An 18925-nucleotide genomic window follows, 5' to 3' on the forward strand; every position below is an offset into this window, starting at 1 on the left:
CTTAACAACCATTATTTTTAAAAGCTTGTTGTTAGATACATCAAATACATTTTGTCTGATTCACAGTCTCTGAAGACAGTATATGGCATTTGCCCTAAACTTGATATTAGATTGAGACCAAATCTTTGAAGAAATGAAGGTTAGAATACAATTTGCAGCTTTGCATTTGTTACCGTATTTACACTTACTGTAAATACAATAAATTGGCATCTTCTCCATGACTAGTTTCATCAGAGTCTAAAACTCAATATTCACATAGACTCTCACCACTGTCTTAAGAGTAGGCGGTTTTTGAGAGTGATTATATGTAAAAGTTTTCCTAGATTTTTATTTCTGTAACACTGGCTGTCAGACATTTAATAAGAGTATTTCTACCCTGCAGCCATAAAAGAGACTGTGACGCAGTAAATAGCCTAAGCCAGCAGTCACGCCAGCAGATGTGGCATGCACTGACTGAGCCCACCGAGGAGCCACGGGGGCATCAGGCACAGGTGACATTTCGGGTCACTTTCTGGCCCAGGGAGGTAGAGGTGTGCCAGAGGCACCTGGGCAGGCAGCCGGGGCGGGCCATGCCCCACATCACCCTCCCATGCACTGGCAGGGCACAAAGGGCTGTAAGGTGACCATGGGACATGCCAGCTCCCAAGAGCGACAGGGCGCACGTGCGGTCCTGCTTTTGGACTGTGCGGCGCAGTCGTTGGGACGAACAGTCTCTGGATGGAGCAGACGCACCTGGGCTCAAACAGCAGAAGGGTGTTTGGGGCCAGTCTTGGCTGGGAATTACGAGACTGTGGTATCAAACTGAGAACCTCCTCCAAAAATGAAACTGTTCCCGCCCTTGGCACAGCAGAAGGCAGTCCTTCCTATGCCCTTGGAAAAGTCTTGAGCTGTCTCTGCACTGACAATTGACCTAACAACAGCAAGAGAAAGCCTCTACACACAAAAAAAAAGCAGAACAAAAATAAACAAACAAACCCCTCTCTATTTCTCCTATAATCATCACAAACTCTTTCTACCACTTTCAACTTCAATTTTTGTAGCAAAGTCCGATTTTTATCATGCTTAGACCTCAAACAGCAGCAGGTCACAAGGTGACTTTTACTCTCCTTGCAGCAGAAAGGCAACATTTACTCACTGCACAGCTGTGCCTGAACCAGGCTTTGGCCCCATTACTGAGGGAGTTGGGATTGTCCAGCCTGGGGAGGGAAGGCTCCGGAGAGACCTTCCAGCAGCCTTCCAGTACCTAAAGGGCCTCCTACCTCTCGCTCCAGTCAACCCATCTCTCTAGCGACAGTGAGATTGCAAGTGATCACTGGACCCTGAAAGGACAATCCCTCACTTCAGATTTTCCCTGGCAAAGGGCGAGCAGATTGGTTTTCCCTTCAGCCACCTTCCTCTGTCTTCACTTGTGTTCACTGGTAGGACACTGAAGCAGCAAACCTTTTCACATCAAGACACTTCAGTGTAACTACTGACAACTCTTTAAAGACACTCCCCCAAGCCTTTTTTACTTATTATTCACCTTTTGTAAATCTACAGCTAAATCTACAGGGGTTTTTGTGAGGTTTATATGCAGTGACCTACACACTGCAAGGGAGATTTTCAAAGGCAGGAAGGGTAGTTAGACACAAAGGTCTCGCCAAAAGTCAGTGCCAGTTGTGTCTGTCCCTTAGGCCTCTATCTGCAGCTTTTAAAGTGTTTGTTGAGCTCCCACAGTACAGAAAACGGGGAGAACTTTAGTAGCAAAACCTTTTTTTGTTACCTCATGTTTTGCTATGTTCATATCAATGAACATTGTCTGGAAGAGAGAGGCATTTGAATTCAGAGAAAAATAGTAACGACATGGCTGAGAGGTGAGGAGGATAGTACCATTATTAATGTGTTTTAGTTAACTTCACCCAGTGTTGGTCTTCATGCAAGTTTTAAAGCTCCTGTGTGACAGTGGCTGGATGCACAGCTCTAGAGATCTCGGACTGACAACAGAGTATTGCTCGTGCCTGCTCACCTGGAACATGTAAGTTGTCCTGCACAAGTACATCAGGTAGCTTCTGGTGTCCATATACAACTACACACAAATTACACACACCAGTATCAGCTTTATATTGGCTTGCAACCATTATTTTGAATTATATCTTCCCGATATTCACTAAGGATCTGAGGATGCTAACATGATGCTGCACAGAATATGATGCAACTCACACATAAATATTTCTTACTCTTTTAGAGATATGTCACTTATTTCTAGCAAGGTTTTGATCAGACATATATATTTTCATGTGTGACTTCTTTACCTCCTCTCTCTATTATAATATGCATTTAACTGACGTTGCATTAAGAACTGAGCACTATGTTTCCAGGACTGAAAGGCAGTGATCTCAGTGCAGACATCTGTTTGGTAATAGGAACAGAGTCCTCAATAGGAGGCTGGCTGAAACCCACCTGAAAACCCACCATGCGTCTGCTTACCTTCTCCCTTACTGAATCCCCCAACAGCTGAAAAGTAGCTACTTCTGTAGAGATGATCTGATGTAATTATCTTAGGCGAACACACGCACGGTGTGCTGGGCTTCTGTCGCATCAGGTCGTGGTCAGCACAGATGTTGTCACCGAGAGGTTCAAGCCAGCAAGTGGGACATTGTTTTCTTTCTGTGCAGTGGAAAGAAAAGGCTATCCAATGAGAGGGTGATGTCCGTAATGAGCCAGTGTCCTTGCAGGAATTTGGAAAAATGACCTGTAATTGTTGAAATCAAAATAATGTGATGTTTGGCATTATACAGGCCCTTCTCATCCCAAGGCTCCCAGAGAATTCTCTGAGGATGAATTTTCCCCTACAGACCTCCAGAAACCAACAAATAAGGTGACGCATCCTGCTGACAGGAGTCGGCAAGGAGCAAAGACCAGACCCCAGGATTCCTTTTGTAGAGCTGTAGAAAACTAGATCACAATCTCTCTTTGCAAAGGAGTTATTTGCTTCTTGGTAAGTGCAGCTGTCTCAGATGATCCAGAAATGAAACATGCTGAACATTCTGCCTGTTCGGAAGCATTTATAACGACTGCTGTAAAGATAACTTCCAAACTCGCATATGGCTGCCGTGATACGTACAAAGCACACTGATCTGAAGTCTAACAGAGAAGTCTGGATTTTCACATACAAATATGCATGTTAGCTCAGATACTAATAGCAGTAGCACTGGTCTCAGTAGCTCACCATTAACTGGGCCCTGGGTGTTTCCCTGGTAACTGGAATCCTGCACTCTCTGACAGCACTTCACACACCTAGTTTAAAACTAATTGAGGTATGTGTACACAAACCACAGTAAGGACCGGGGACTGCTGTCTCACAAAAGCAGAAGTTAGTTTACACACAGAAATGTGTGATCATAGGATTTTAAAGAAAAATAATGAAAAATCCTTTTCCCTCAATACCAGGACGAGTATTTTCCCCTCTACCTTTATAGGTCAGACTGACCCTCATGGCGCTCTCTCCCAAGGGATCACCCTGGGACCCGTGGAGAGCTCTGTCATTCTGAAATGCACTTTGTGGGAAGGGAAGGGGTTCAGGAATAACACCCATTCCACCAGTATCAAAAGCAGAGTGAACTAGGCTACAGTGAGAGGAGAGCACTCTCACTGTTCATAAGATTTCATGGATGGGCAGGGACAGAGCCAGTCAGTTTCTGATGCTTGAACAATACACAATTTCTTTGTGTGAGCAAACTGTTAACAACTTTTGGTACTATGTAGCTGGCTTTAAAGCCCACAGGAACCTAGTCTTAAGGGTTTACTGCTAGGATACCTTTGTGTTACTCCGGGAGAGCCTCTTGCTTCAGTTTATCCTTCTGTAAATTGGTATAACGAGACTGGCACCCTTTATAAAGTGCCGTAGATCCACTGATAAAAAGTGCTGAGCAACAGATAAAAAGTGCTGAGTAACAGATAGACACTGTTATAAATTAGTGCTCATGAATATATAGAAAATCAAATGTAAAACATACACAGAACTGACCACCGGGCTGTTCAACCTTTCTGCCTTTAAAGCTGCTCCAAAGTCACAGGCAGGAGCGGTGTCAGCCTGCTTTGTGCATCACTGCTCACAGCAGGCTAGAGCTGGCAGAGGGGCAAAGAAGATCTACATGACTGAGTCCTAAAGCTTTTCCTATTGGCAATGCTGACAAAAGAAAGCGAGCTTCTAAGTGAGAAGACAAGCTGTGGGGCTTACACTGGACAGTGAGGCAAGTCACTTCCGTGGCAAGTGCAAATTCCTGCAGACACTGCAGTATGAAGGAGCCCAAACAGGAATTCAGTGCATTGGAAAAATCTGGCTAAAGTATTGCTACCACCAAACAGCTGTTCTGCAGCTTGAATGAGCTAAATCAGGGCTCAGTCACAATATCCAGACCAAAATCATAAGGCAAATCATAATCATCTATTAAACACATTTTCTGTTCAACAGAGAGGCATGTTTCATGCCTGGCTCACCAATTCGTGGCTAACATGACGTTATTTCGTTCAACATAAATGATTTTTACCGAGTCATTTTATAACTATGGTTTTCTTCCGTTACAGTTATATAAATATATTTTATATAATACAAAATTATAGCACCGAGCCATTACTGTGCCTCTTTTCTATTCTCCTTTATGCAAACTGGAAATAGAACTTTTTTTCATATAAAGCAGAAGAGTCATTAGGAGAATCATCTGTCAGTTGATGATCAGGGACTTAGGCAAGATATTAAATTCAAAGTAAAGAAGAAAACTAAGTCTCGATGTGAGAACTGACCACAAGCCACTGATTAGAGTGCAGGAACTAGGTCCCTTGTATAATGACATTGTTTGCTAACATACAATTAGAATTAAATTCAAGATTTGAATATTTATCAGACAGTTTTGACTCTGTGTCACAAAATTAACCTTGTCCCAATTTGCTAATTTTCTCTTGGCTGTGATTTGTCTTCTGATTAATTTTCAATACTGTCTGCAAAAATGCTTATATCTCAGGAAATATTCACCACTTCAGTGGCTAAGGAGGAACTTGATGCCTGTTTCGATGATGTGTTAGGTTCAGCAGTCATCTATATTTATGAATTTATCTGCCAGTGAAAGAGCTTTTATTTTGCCACTTATTATTAATTTTCCTTATCTAACTTGACACACACCGCTAACACTGTGCTATCAGTTGTGGAAACAGCCTAGCACCTTTGGAAGCAGGAACACTCCGGCCTATCTAGCTTGCGAAGGAGACGCAGACTCTGACTACGCATAAGATATTCCTTACACATTGTAAGCAGTTGGGTGGTGCATATTCAGACGTAAAGATCTTTCTCTCCATGGCTTAAAGCACATCAATATCAATCAAAAATCAAGAAATAGGGATGACCACTACCAACAGTATCCACATCTGCATTAAGAAACGGTGGACTCGCCATACACGGTGCAGCTACGTATTCCAGACCACTGTTCCTTGCACGGTACTGAGATGTGTAACCGGAGCACATTGGTGCTATTGTAATGTACCTAGCAAATAAAAATAACTAAATTCTAAGTAGCCCAAAAGGGAACTGAGTGCTTTTGAAAATTCTTTTCCAAGCATTGCTACCAAACAGCTATTCTGTGTCTTACGTAAAGCAAGATCAGATCTCCAAGCATTTTTGCGAAAGGATATCACACAACAACGTCGGTTTTTGAAAGAATGACAAAAAGCAAAGATGCTTCAACTGTGAAAAAGTGAGCACCCCAGGCCAGGGCAAAATCTCCTGGTGACTGCGTGCCACTCATTTGCCTACCTCATTGCTTTGACTTCCTGACTCTGTATCTGATCCAGCACTTTGCACTGCCAAGCTTTAACCCTAGCAAATTTATTTTACCTAAAGTTACCCATTGTAATGGTACACACATGGGTGTCAGAGCTGTTCCTTATCACAGTCTACTGCTGCAGAGGCTATGACCAAGGAGAAAAGCACAAGTTCCAAAGCCTGGCAGAATCTCAGGCTGTGTTCTTACCAAACAAGCACTGGAGAAAACAGGTCCCTGGTCCCTAATCTTTTTATGACACAGGCCTGGCAGCTGCACCATCTCCCTTTTCCACTGTGCATAAGCACAGAAGGCACTCAGCTGCTCAAATGCTACCAGAGTTGCAGTGACTTCTTCTGGCAGGTTAGATAGAAACATTCCAGAAACTTTCAACAACCAGAGAGGATCTGCTGGACAATAGCTGGATCATCTCAGTTTATACACCATACATGAATATATTCCTCACACAAAGCAGTAACACCTCCCTAATATTCCCTATTTCAGCATCTTTATATTGAATTATATCATCTTACACGAAGCTTGTAACTTTGCCAGTAAAAAGTCATTTGAGAAGCCTGAACACATGAAAATTATGAATCTCCATACAGATATGGAGCATGATACTTTTAGTGAGGCCCAGTATTTTCTGGTTTAAATGCTTATTATAACACCATGCTGTATTTTATACAGATTGTTTTAATTTACTTATAGATTTATTGCTGAATAAAGCAATTTACTACTGAAATACACTGTAGAACTTACCTTTTTTTATTGATAAGGATAAATTGATGGCAGTTTCTGGTCAAAACTTGTTGTATAATATGTTTAGTTTTGGGCCTAATAGCAAGGTAGAAAGGCTACCTGATGCTAACTATGTTTGGTCACACCCTCGGGGGAGCATGCACGGTATAGTTTTTACTGCAGCAAGCCACTGCTCAGCTATGGAGACTGAACTGCATTTAATCAAACTGCACAGAACCACACGGATGCATTGGAACTGTGCTACATTCAAAAGATTACTTTTTGTGTGCTTTTGTAGTAAAGATTTTTCACTTTTTCTACGTGATTATACATTTCTAAATATCTTAATTAGCCAATTATTTGATTTATTTCTTGCAAGATATTAACATCAAGTGTTACAGCACCTGAATGAAGGACTGAGACAGACCCGTCAAAAGATGGTCAAAAATAGTCACTTAATAGGTTAAAGCTCTAACTGTGTTTTCCTCTTAAGTAATTTTCCATATTTTTAAGGCTTCAGTAAGAAATTTCATGAAGAAATGTCCCCTAACCATTCCTAATTCACACTGCAATGATGCTGGTGCTCTTACAAGCCCCGACATCTTGATGTTATTTGCACAGCACATCTTCCTACCATGAAAACAGTGACTGTTCCTTCAGAAATCCAGGCAAACACAACTTCTGCAGCGTACAATGAATCAGCACAGGTCTCTTTATGGAAAGAGGAAGGGATTCAAAAAGAAAACATAAAGGTTAACTGCTGGTACCTGAAAAGTAATCATTCCTTTTCTGAAAATATTAGCACATTTCAGTCCATAATAGATCATTATTTAGGGCATACCATGAATGTGAATGTATTTAGTTACATCATGGAGCAGCAGGATTTTTCATGCCATGGAGCAGCTGCACAAGGCCAACCTCAGCCTGACCACTCCTTGCCAAAGCTCTCAGGTCCACAAAACCATATCTTCCCTCCCAACCAATTTCACTCAGAAAGGCTAAAAGGATTTGTTTCCTATGTAGAGACACTTAGAGTTTTCTTATTGTAGGTCTTTTTACAGCTACTTTATGAATTTTTTTACCTTATTCTCACAAGAAAAGCATTATAGAAAAAGAAGCCTAAGGATAAGACAAAATAATTACGTAAAAAGAAAACCTGCAGAGGAAGAAAGAATCTCCAGGCATGGTCTGATGCGCTGCGCTGGCTACCTCTGATCTTTGTGAAGAGGCTAGTCATTATCCTTTCTGTCAAAGCTGCCTTTCTCTTTCCAATTAACAGGTATACCTGAGCATATAACTGCCTTTTCAACAAGCTTCTTTCAAAAAGCCCAGGTTTGCATAAATCACCTTAGTGTGTTTCCAAAACTTGGATTGTTTTGGCAGAAGGAAGCTATGGAGCAGCGCTCTCCGCAAAAGTGCCAGCAGCTCTGAGAGGGGCACGTGTCAAAGGGAGGGGTCCCACCACTGGCAGGCACCAGTGCCGCTGCCAGGGCTCTCCGGTGAGCAGGACAAGGCCTGGAAGAACTCACATAGTTGAAACAGCACCACTACCTGCACTGAAAAATGTGCGACGACAGCAGAGTGGCTCCTGTTCTGCAAACAGATCCTTACAGGTGTATTCCACAATACTAAAAACAATCCCTCTGGCATCCCTGGAACTCGTTGCATAAATAACCTATTGGGACCCACCCTTTTGAATTGTTAATTACAACTCCCTGAAACAAAACTGATCTTAAATTCACTAGAAGTCCTTCCTTTTGAAGCAGAACCTGCCGGTCTGATCCTGCAAACGCTCAGGCAAACACTTACACTGATCACAGTGAGTAGGGCCTGTCTACCTCAGTGAGGCTACTGAAGTTGCATACATGGACAAAAGGACAGTTTTGTGTACAAAATATGCATGTTTTATCTTCTAGTTGATGTGAGCCATGCGAAATTTACTCTGAGATTTACACCTGATTTACCTCTCGGAAAAGAGTCCACTTCTTCCTGCATGCTTTTATCAACAAAGTGAACGTGGACAGCTACTGTGGAGTAACAACACCAGCAGCAACCATTTCTCTCACAGTCCACACATTATAGTGCACAAATTAAGTATAAGCAATACTTTCATGTGGCAAGAATTGCAAAATTGAGGATGAGACACACTCACACATAAAAAGCCTCCAGCTGTGCACTCCATAAGGCAGCAGGACTGAGTGAGTGGGTAACAGGGATGCTCGGGGGTCTCGCTGGCTGTGCTGCGGTTTCCATTCTTTGCAGCTTCAGCAGGAGTTTGACTCTCAGGAAACTGAAGTCTCTTATCCATCCCTGAGTACCACCTCTGAAATATTAGAAAAAATATTCTTTTCATACTGCATGAAACAGTTATGGACTTTTTAAACTATTTATGATAGGATTATAGAAGAGGGAGTAAATCATGTGAAAAAGTGTTTTGCTTGCCTGTTTTTAGCTGATTGTTTTTTTGAACATGGCATGGTATGCATACTGCTACAATCAACTGCTCTTGCAAGTCAGATGAAACTACACAAGTGTCTGTCGTCTTGTTTTTCAATCCTGTGCATCTATATTTTTAAGCAAAAAGGTACTGAACAGTGCTGGCAGTTCACAGTGCTAACAAACTGCTGTCTTGCACATGTATCTTCAAGAATATTCTAGACTAAACTTTGTAAACACCAAACTAATGTAACCTGTTTGCCAAGCCTTCCACTTCATATAATAGTTTCCAAAAGTCAAAACATAATTGCATTTACAAAGGGAAATAAACACTCAGGTTGCAAGGCAGTGAAAACAAAGCTCATTGTATTTGAAAAGGAACGATACGGAGCAGAAGCTGCTTTTAACCTTTACTGTTGATTTCAAAAAAAAGAAAAAACACTACTCTTCTCCAAACAACGACTATGTCAATTTTAACTATCCTCTTTAAGAATATTCCAATAATATGACATGATTTACGGAAAAATACCACTCCATGTTTGCTTTTGTCAGCATCTCAGGTCTATCTACTTGAACACAAATGCTAGTAAATATTGATGCACCTCTTGATAGGAGGACTCATTACAGTTTGTACTAGCAGTTTTGTAGCAGGTTTGCTAGTAGTTATTGAACAAAATTCTTACTTGTATGCTGTATATCTTATCTTTTTTTTTTTTAACCTGAATTCATTACTTATGTACCTTCACCGGCTTCCTGTTTCTCCTTAGATGCAAATCAACATCCAGGTTTGATGTATGCTGTATGAGGATCTGATTGTGCAATGTACTGAATGTTCTCAGGTTCCTCAGAGACAACTTTTTGGTCCAGAAAAGCCTTAACTCACATTTGCTATTTTGCTGTTCTTATTTATATGTTATAAACACATCCAATGAAAATTCCCCTTCAGTCTGTGAGACCGTGGGTGGCTCTGTGTCAGATTTTTCCCTTAGTTTTAGGTGACGTACTTTGCCTCGAATAGTCTGCAGTGCCTGTTCTTCCACGCACAATGTCTTCAGGGTTTGCTGCAGCAAGGATGCGGTTAAAGCTCAGAGTTGCAAGCCATTTCTATTCAGACTTTCTGAGAAAGTTCAGTATGCCTGCATCAGGCTTTTACAGAGCACATCCATGTCTACAAATTGTGAAATTTTAAATTATATGCAAGAAAATACTTAAATCAACTCATATGAGGATTAAATACTATATAGAAATCAATACTTTATTATTTCTGACTAGACCTAAATAAGACTGCTCTTAAGATAGAACAAGAAAAATAGTTTCACAACAACAACAAAAATTTGAATAATTCAGATAGTTGGAAGATATTATAATATTTTCCAAGTTAGCAAAATGAAAAGCCTCATTAATGATAGCAATGTTAGAATTTGTTTTGGTTGCAAGCGTCTCAAAATTACATACATGTTATGTTTAGCAAAGTTCTGCTGCTAATTTCTAGCCCTAAAATGCATTATCTTCAGCTCAACTTTGGGGAATTAATTTTGCTTACTTAGATTAGCTGGAGATTCAAAAGTGTTCTGAAAGCCTACTAAGCATCACTACAATACTAATAACTGAAATTCAGCATCAACAGAAACAAAAGCAGCCAAGCTTTTTGCTTCACAGCAACAGCTGACTACCTTTCACCAAAACAACTCCTGTATAGCCCAGGCAGCTGGTGGAAAGACTGGACTGCAGATTACTGGCATTAAGACCTGTATGTGCTGTATCATTATGCTGGCAGAATTTGTCAGTTCATTACTTAAACACCTCATCCAACCTCTGATTAAATTGATGGAATTTAACAGAATAAGAACTGAGGCATTACTGAAAGTTCGTTGCACATATGGACTTCAAGAGCTGACCCTGACTTGATCCTACATGACTTAACATGTAGTTCTCCTCTAAATAGTAATATTGGATATTATCAATAGTATTCAAGAGTCTACACAAAACATCTCTATCCCTTCCTGACCACTTTGAAAAAAAAACAGTCTGAAATGCAAAAAAAACAAAGTGGCTTTTCTATTTCTCCTGTACTATCAGTAAATTCTCAATTGCAGTCTCTTTCAGAGATAGCTGCAAAGCTTCACTGTCTTCGCCGCTTTTCCCCAACTAGGGCTGATATGAACACAAGTTCCACATCTGCAAAATGAATACACTTGTGCATGCTTCCATGCACATGGAGATGTTTCTAGAGCACCTCCTTTTGCGATGCACCAGATGTTATTATCCAAATGTCCAGTGTTTATCTCCAGTGTCACTGGACAGCAGCTTGAGTACACAGCCCGAATGTTAGAGACTGATTTCAAGGCCCTCCACAAGCCAAACGATTTTATGCTGCATCCAATAAACACCTAAGAGAGGTGGGCCCGTACCAACCTCATGAAGTTTAACCAGGCCAAATGCAAGGTCCTACATCTGGGTCGTGGCAATCGCAGGCATAAATACAGACTGGGTGGTGATTGGATCGAGAGCAGCCCTGAGGAGAAGGACTTGGGAGTACTGGTGGACGAGAAGCTCAATATGAGCCAGCAATGTGCTCTTGCGGCCCAGAAGGCCAACCGTGTCCTGGGCTGCATCAAGAGGAGCGTGGCCAGCAGGTCGAGGGAGGTGATTCTCCCCCTCTACTCTGCCCTCGTGAGACCTCACTTGGAGTACTGCGTCCAGTTCTGGAGTCCCCAACATAAGAAGGACATGGACCAGTTGGAGAGGGTCCAGAGGAGGGCCACGAAGATGATAAGAGGGCTGGAGCACCTTTCCTATGAGGACAGGCTGAAAGAGTTGGGGCTGTTCAGCCTGGAGAAGAGGAGGCTCCGGGGTGACCTTATAGCGGTCTTCCAGTACCTCAAGGGGGCCTACAGGAAAGATGGGGAGAGGCTGTTCAGGAGGGCCAGTTATGATAGGACAAGGGGTAATGGTTTTAAAATAGAGGGAGGTAGGTTCAGGTTGGATATTAGGAAAAAATTTTTTACTATGAGAGTGGTAGAACACTGGAACAGGTTGCCCAGAGAGGTGGTGGATGCTCCATCCCTGGAGACGTTCAAGGCCAGGTTGGACAAGGCCCTGAGCAACCTGATCTAGTTGGAGATATCCCTGTTCCTTGCAGGGGGGTTGGACTAGATGACCTTTGAAGGTCCCTTCCAGCCCTAACCATTCTATGAAACACTGTCAGAGGCTAAAAGTTATGTTTTATACACCCATTTCCCAGAGCAGCAGCTGCTTTGAGGACCTTGAGTTAGACACGTGTATTCCCTACTCAGTGAAAAGGGCACGTCCAGCACGGCAGTGACTTCCAGGGTAGCCAGCACACCAAGGCAAAGCTTCAGAGCTGTGGGAAAATACCTCCAGCCTCCTCCAGACCTACAGATTCTCCTTTGGAGGATGGATGTCCATCGCAAATCTTGAAAATAAACAAACAAGGCTCATTCCTTACTTCTAAAAGATAAAAATAAGACCCCAAATCTTCAGCCAAAACTAGGCTATTGCATAAAAGGCAGGTGCAAGGAGCTACGTCTCAGACAGCGACAGTGTCAAGTTCCCAGCCCACAAAGGGATGCTCACAGACAGGTGGGATGCACTGGGGCAACCTGCCAAAACGCACAGGGACTCAGTCTCAGCCCAGTCCAGTCCGTGAATCCTGATGGGGCTGGGAAGAAATCGTGCTGCTGCCATGCTGCCGCAAGTGGAGCAGCAGGAAGAGGCCCACAGGCAACGACAGTCAGTCAATAGGTAACGTAACTAGTGAGTTGTAAAAGAAGCTCTTTCTTCTTCAAGGTTTCAGATCACAGACTTGAGCTTTGGCTCAAAAAAACCTTTCATGTTTTCTTTTAGAGAGAAAACATTGCTGTCTGCTTTGTTTTTCAGTCTGGCTTGCTTTATGCTCTCACTCAGCTTTCTCTGTACTCCCTACCTTTTTCTTTCTAAAATATGTCCAGGGTTTCTTTTTCTATTTTAGTCTTGGGTTTTATACATCAGCTATCTGACAAACTTCTGGTTTTACTTTATAAAAGTGTGCTACCTAATAAATTTCCTCCAAAAACTTCTTCCATATTAACAGCCTGCACATTAATGTCACGAAAATCAACACCAGAGGAAAAAAAAGTAGAACAGCGATTTTCTTGTCCTCACCAGAAGGTTACACACACTCTGTTGCTCAGCAGGTGTCCACACTGTTAGCACCCACGAAGAGCCACTGCACACGTTTACCAGAGTGGATCTTCTCTCCTTCTACTTGATGTCATTCTCGAGCACCCTACGTGACAAACCAGCACCACTGCTGTGCCAACGGCCAAAACTCCCACGGCAGGTGCAAACAAAAAACTGACCATAATAACAGTAAACTTCACAGTGCCTTTTATCTAATACCATCCCAAAGTACCTACAAGCTGGACAGTTATAACAACTTCATTTCTTTCTGCAACAGCAGTCATTATCAGAAAAACCATGGTCACCACCATTTTTAACAGGAAGGGTTCACAGTATTTAAAATACGAGAGGAATTTAGGCTTGCCGGATGCAGCTCTTCAGAGCAGAATTTGCACGCAGGTCAGCCCATCAGGCCTCTGAACTGCAATGCTGGGATTTCTCGTGAGAGGTTTCCTCTGAGAGCCATGGTGCTTTGTTCGGCTCGTTGAAGCAAGGTAACCTAAAGATGACCTCCTAACGTACAGAACTTGTAATAACAGTTTTGTGTTTGGAGAAAGGGGACATTACTGAGAACAGAGAGTGGGGGCGGGAAGAAAATGTTGAGGGAGAAAATAATTGAAAATACACCCACATGTGGATTGAAATTTTGTTCTTTGGACTGACTTCACCCAAATTTGGTCAGCGTTTGCTGGCAACAGCTCAAGGCAGACATACTACAGCTAAAGAAACCCTACATTCAGGTGATGACTCCCTAATAAACTTCATACTAATTTGCAGAAGCCATAAGGCAAAGCTCTATGGCTTCTCAGTTGTAATATATGTCTATCTTCAAGTCAGAATCAGATCATTTTAGCTGAAACACTTAAAAAAAAAAAGGCAAGAGACACTTGAAGCGAAACCACCATTCTGAGTAATTAGGCAACTGAAGTTACGCACTTATGGCAAGAACAGAGCAACTTTCAAGTACCAGCTGCAGTTTCTATCAACACAACTATGATATTATTTTAATCATTACTTACATAAAGTAGCTCCATATGGATGAAGTCATTAAAATAGACTTCACTCACAATGGAATGGGGCTTATCCCTGTATCCCAATCATTTTATTATTGGAAATTACTCATCCATGCACTGTATTACATTTGAACTGAAGCAGGTATTTCCAGAGAATTACTTAATCACAATTTTCTCATCTTTCGTCTAGCTTATAATTGCCTATGATAAAAGTTTTCTGATGGCATAACATCTTTTATATACTCTTTGTCCACCTGAATTAGGCTTTAGCTAATAAATTTTATTTTTGTAGTTGTGTTGGAATAGAAAGAGCATTTATTGCTGAGCACTTATGAGGAGAAAGTGAAATGTTCTGAGATACCACTTCAAGAGAAAACCATAGCCTGCTTTGCTGAGTTTAAGGTACTGCACAAACCAGCCCATATGTCACTTCTATGTCATACATGGAGCTCCGTGAAGAACGAACAATCGCTTCTCAATTCAGTGATTTCAATTCTTTTTCCCCAGCACAAATGTCTCCCCAGATATATATTCCTGTATGCATCAGATTGTTCAGGGTTATTTTTTTTTAAAACCACAGTATTTATTGCAGCCCTAAATAAAAAGCTAGTACCTCTTGCAGCCCATAAAAAGGAAGGCTTAAACTGACCCAAATGCCATTAAATTCTTTCGCCACAATTGATTCTCATTAAGTCAGGGCTTTAGCAGAGAAAATGGGATGCAGGGAATGGACAAGAATATACCAAAGAACCACGGCCACCACCTCTTTCCTTCGCTGGGAGAACAATACAAATGGCAACACTCGCTACTGGCCGTGGCACCCAGCAGATGGTGGGAAGAATGCTGTTTGGAGAGTGACTGCCAGCAGCTCAAAACTGATCACTAACTGAGAAGAGTCGTGCACTGTGAAATACAGATGGAAGTCTGCTAAGCAGTCCTTCAGGTTCAAAACAGCAATAATTGCAAGGATGCCTTCAGAAAGTATGTAGAAAGCTTGCAGACAAACTTAGGTTGCCTGGAAAACCCTGTGCATGAAATCCCACCACACCTCTGCTAATGGGTACTTTGGGAAGGAAAACAAAGAGAACGTGTGTTGCTCACCAGCCTGGGCTGCGGCACCAAGGACGCTGTTGCATCTTCCGCAGCCAGGAGGAAATGGCCTGCCTCTTGTAGGCAGGGTCTGTACCTTGAGTTAATTAGTTTAATTAGTTCATTATATTCAACTCAATCCAGCTGGGTAATAATGATTGGATGCCATAAACATGTATTGAGAGAGATTAAGCTTATGCAAGGATGCAGGCAAATAATAGTGAATTTGCTATAGTGAACGACTGCCCACAAAGACAACTGCCCTTGTCTTGTTGACTTTTCTATCAGAAGTATTGTACCCCAGCACTTCATCTTCATGTATGATCACTGGGAGATACAAAAAGCACGGGCTGCCATGAACACAGATAAATGTTCACTCAGAACAGTCAGGCCAAGACTGAGATCCAGCACAAAGTAAGCTGCTTAACTCATGGAAGAAAATCAACACCTTATGCAACTTGATAAATGACCAGTAAGCAGATCTCACTAATCTGACTTAGCATTAACATGGTTATGTGACTTCTACCTTGGAACTGGCCCGGGTAGACTGGCAGGCTTGTAGATAGCACAAGTTTGTCTCCTAGATTATGCTGGGTATGCATACACTTGGTAAGACATTTCATTTTCTGTATTAACTGCACTAATGGGCATGCACTAAGCAGGAGAGTTAACTGTCACCTTCCACTTAATACTCTGTGGATAAATTGGGATATTATTTCATGCATTTCAAGAGAAAGATTGTCTTTATGGAAAAATATTAAGTTTCTGCAAAATGCATGAAGTTTTTTCGCTTTCCTCACATTTACAGATATATTACAACTGAGAAGTCACAGAGCTTTACCTTATAGCTTCTGCAAATCAACATGAAGTTCATCAGGGAGCCATCACCTGAATGTAGGGTTTCTTTAGCTGTAGTATGTTGCCAGCAAAAGCTGACCATTGATTTGCCATTCTAATTAGTTTTCCTATTGAAGTAGTCATTTTCTAAATGTTTGTGATTGGAAAAAAAACACACCACAAAATCTTTCCACAATATTTTCTTCTTTGAGAAGGTCCTATTGAATTCTCCTTTCCATATTTTCTTATAACTATTCCTTATTAGTCCTTTCTGTACCTTTTTATAACTACTGCTTCTTAGTGTTTTAACCTCTGTTCTACTGACAGATTTTGTTAGTCATTTTGTTCCTTGCAAACTTGAGGCCGTATAGAGTTTTCAATACCATCGACAATTAAGGAGTCCTTATGTTCTGCATAAGTGATTACAAGATACATTTAATATTTGCAATTCAATTTATCTGAACTTAAAATGAATGTAAAACTATCCAAAAATATTTAAATCAGTATAAATAAACCCAATCTTTCATCTCTACAGAACACAAAACAACAGGCAGCAGGGAAGTGAAATGACCCCAGAAAATCTGAATACATAGTGTGGAATAAGACGAAGCAACAGTAGAGAAGAAAGGATTACTGTCATCATTCATTTGGCAAATTGGATGTCAAATAAGCAAAAATTAATGCCAGCAAGAAAAAAAATGAGGTATTCGTCATTTGACATGAGATGATACAAAGTGCACATTAGATCAAAATCTAATGTGTCAAAGTGAAGTTAAACCTCATGGGTTTATGTATAAAGTGAACACGTGGGAAAAAAAAGTTACATTCCATGCTGATATAATATCATATGACAAGTGTTTGCTAATATCACATATAGAAAAATCTGCTAGGAATAAAGCTGCATTAACATTTCTTTCATTCAATAAATACTTGCTATGGAACATGGAGTGTTTCCTCTTAAAAGCTTTTTTTGAGCTGAGAAATAGATTAAAGGATACAGGACCCTTGTATTGCTGCATCTTTACCTTCATAATTCCTATTCTCAACTACAGTTCTCTAGAGATTTGCAAAAGAGTTTGGATCTCTCATTTGTGTCAATATCTGCCACTATATCTACAAACATCTGCTCACGAAAACCTGAGGTTTTATTTTTAGCAAGCATGGAAGAATGCCTCTCGCTATTGTCTTCCTGTTATAAGGACTTAAATCTTGGTTCCTTGCCTTGCTTTGACTATATTCTCTCCATATTTTCCACATGATTTTTATGAGTAAGTGTATGCTTGGCTCATAGTTTTAGTCTATTTATTTAATCCCATAAATGACACTATAATGTGATTTCCAACTACCTTGAGGCAAAACTAAAAGCTAAAGCATCAAAACCTCAAACCTAAAAATCAAAAAACTAAAGCCAAAACCTAAAGACACTAAACTGCCAACAAACCTTATACCAAGGGAGTTCTCACCTGTAAGTTCCAGCTCAGGCACCTCAGATAAAACGCACAATTTTTTAGATGGGACAGAGATCCTCAAAACACTTATTTGTCTTCTTCTCAGCCTTTCAGCATGTAAAGTTCTCTACAAACCAGCATTTCAGAAGAGGAACTGAGGCTGGACAGGCAACGGCACTCCACTCATGGCATCCCCAGCTGCTGGAGCACTTACTTCGGACCTCTGCTTCCACAGGACTTTCAAGTGAGGTACAACCTTCCTCCTACCCATATTCTTCATGTTTCACAGCATACCAAAGATCCTCTCCAAAATAATTCAGTCTCTCACTAGTGCAAAATCTAACTTCCTAGTCAGATTTCAGGAGTGTAGAGATACATTTCTTACTGCTGACCTTAATGTGAGAAACAGCATATTGGACTGGTAAGATTTCCAGGAAGGAAGGCCTCCGCAAAAAGTTAATCTCATCTCACTGCATCGAGATACTTAAGTATTTATGAAGATAACTTTAAGCATATGAGCCAACAAGACTACTTATACAAGCTATTTTTGTATTTTTCTGGTTTATTGGAAGAAAGATCTGCTAAATAGCTACACATCTACTCTTGTCTCTAACACGGGGCTCACAGCATGACTTTTAAAGGTAGAGTTCTGTTTAAATATGAAACTTTTTAACTCCTTTAATTACTCTCATTTTTCTTTAATACAGGATAATTCCTCAACATGAGTCGTTCCACTGCATTTTTAAAACTTCTTTATCTGACACCACTTTTTATTTTCCATTAGTACTACCAAGAAATCCTGTCATGGAAAACTCATTCACTTCTGGCCTCAAGTGCAACGAAACAGCAGCATTCCTTTGCCAACCCAGAGAGAGACGGCAGTGTAAGAAGAGATGAGACAGAAGGTAAACCTGGCAAGACTGAGAAAGCAAGCCAAATCAGGAGCATCCATGTAGGGAGCTTTTTACTCCTCTCATTCCTCACTTTGTCACATTCTAGTTAAGTGACACAAGTACATGAACGCAGCATCAGCGTTTGGTGCTTTTACATCAGCCCCACGCTTTTCTGGGTACAGAGGCAGCAAACGTAAGCAGCTAAAACTGCAGCACCACCAGGCGTGCAGCAATCACTGCCACGCTAGTAGTAACACATCATTTAAAATAATAATAGCATTGTATTTAAAATTACCATCATCCTACAGTAAGCACAAGGAAACAACATCAGTGACATGAGAGGATGACCTTGTTTCCAAGATACCTGCCTACAACATTTGTACCTTTTAAAAACAATTTTCATTCACTTCAGTGGTATACTTACGATACTAATCATAAGAGGAAGAAAAACAGGGACCATTTCAAACACCACCCTTTTGTATTTTTCTTTAAAA

The sequence above is a fragment of the Tauraco erythrolophus genome, chromosome 9 (assembly GCF_009769465.1).
Source record: "Tauraco erythrolophus isolate bTauEry1 chromosome 9, bTauEry1.pri, whole genome shotgun sequence".
NCBI lineage: Eukaryota > Metazoa > Chordata > Aves > Musophagiformes > Musophagidae > Tauraco > Tauraco erythrolophus.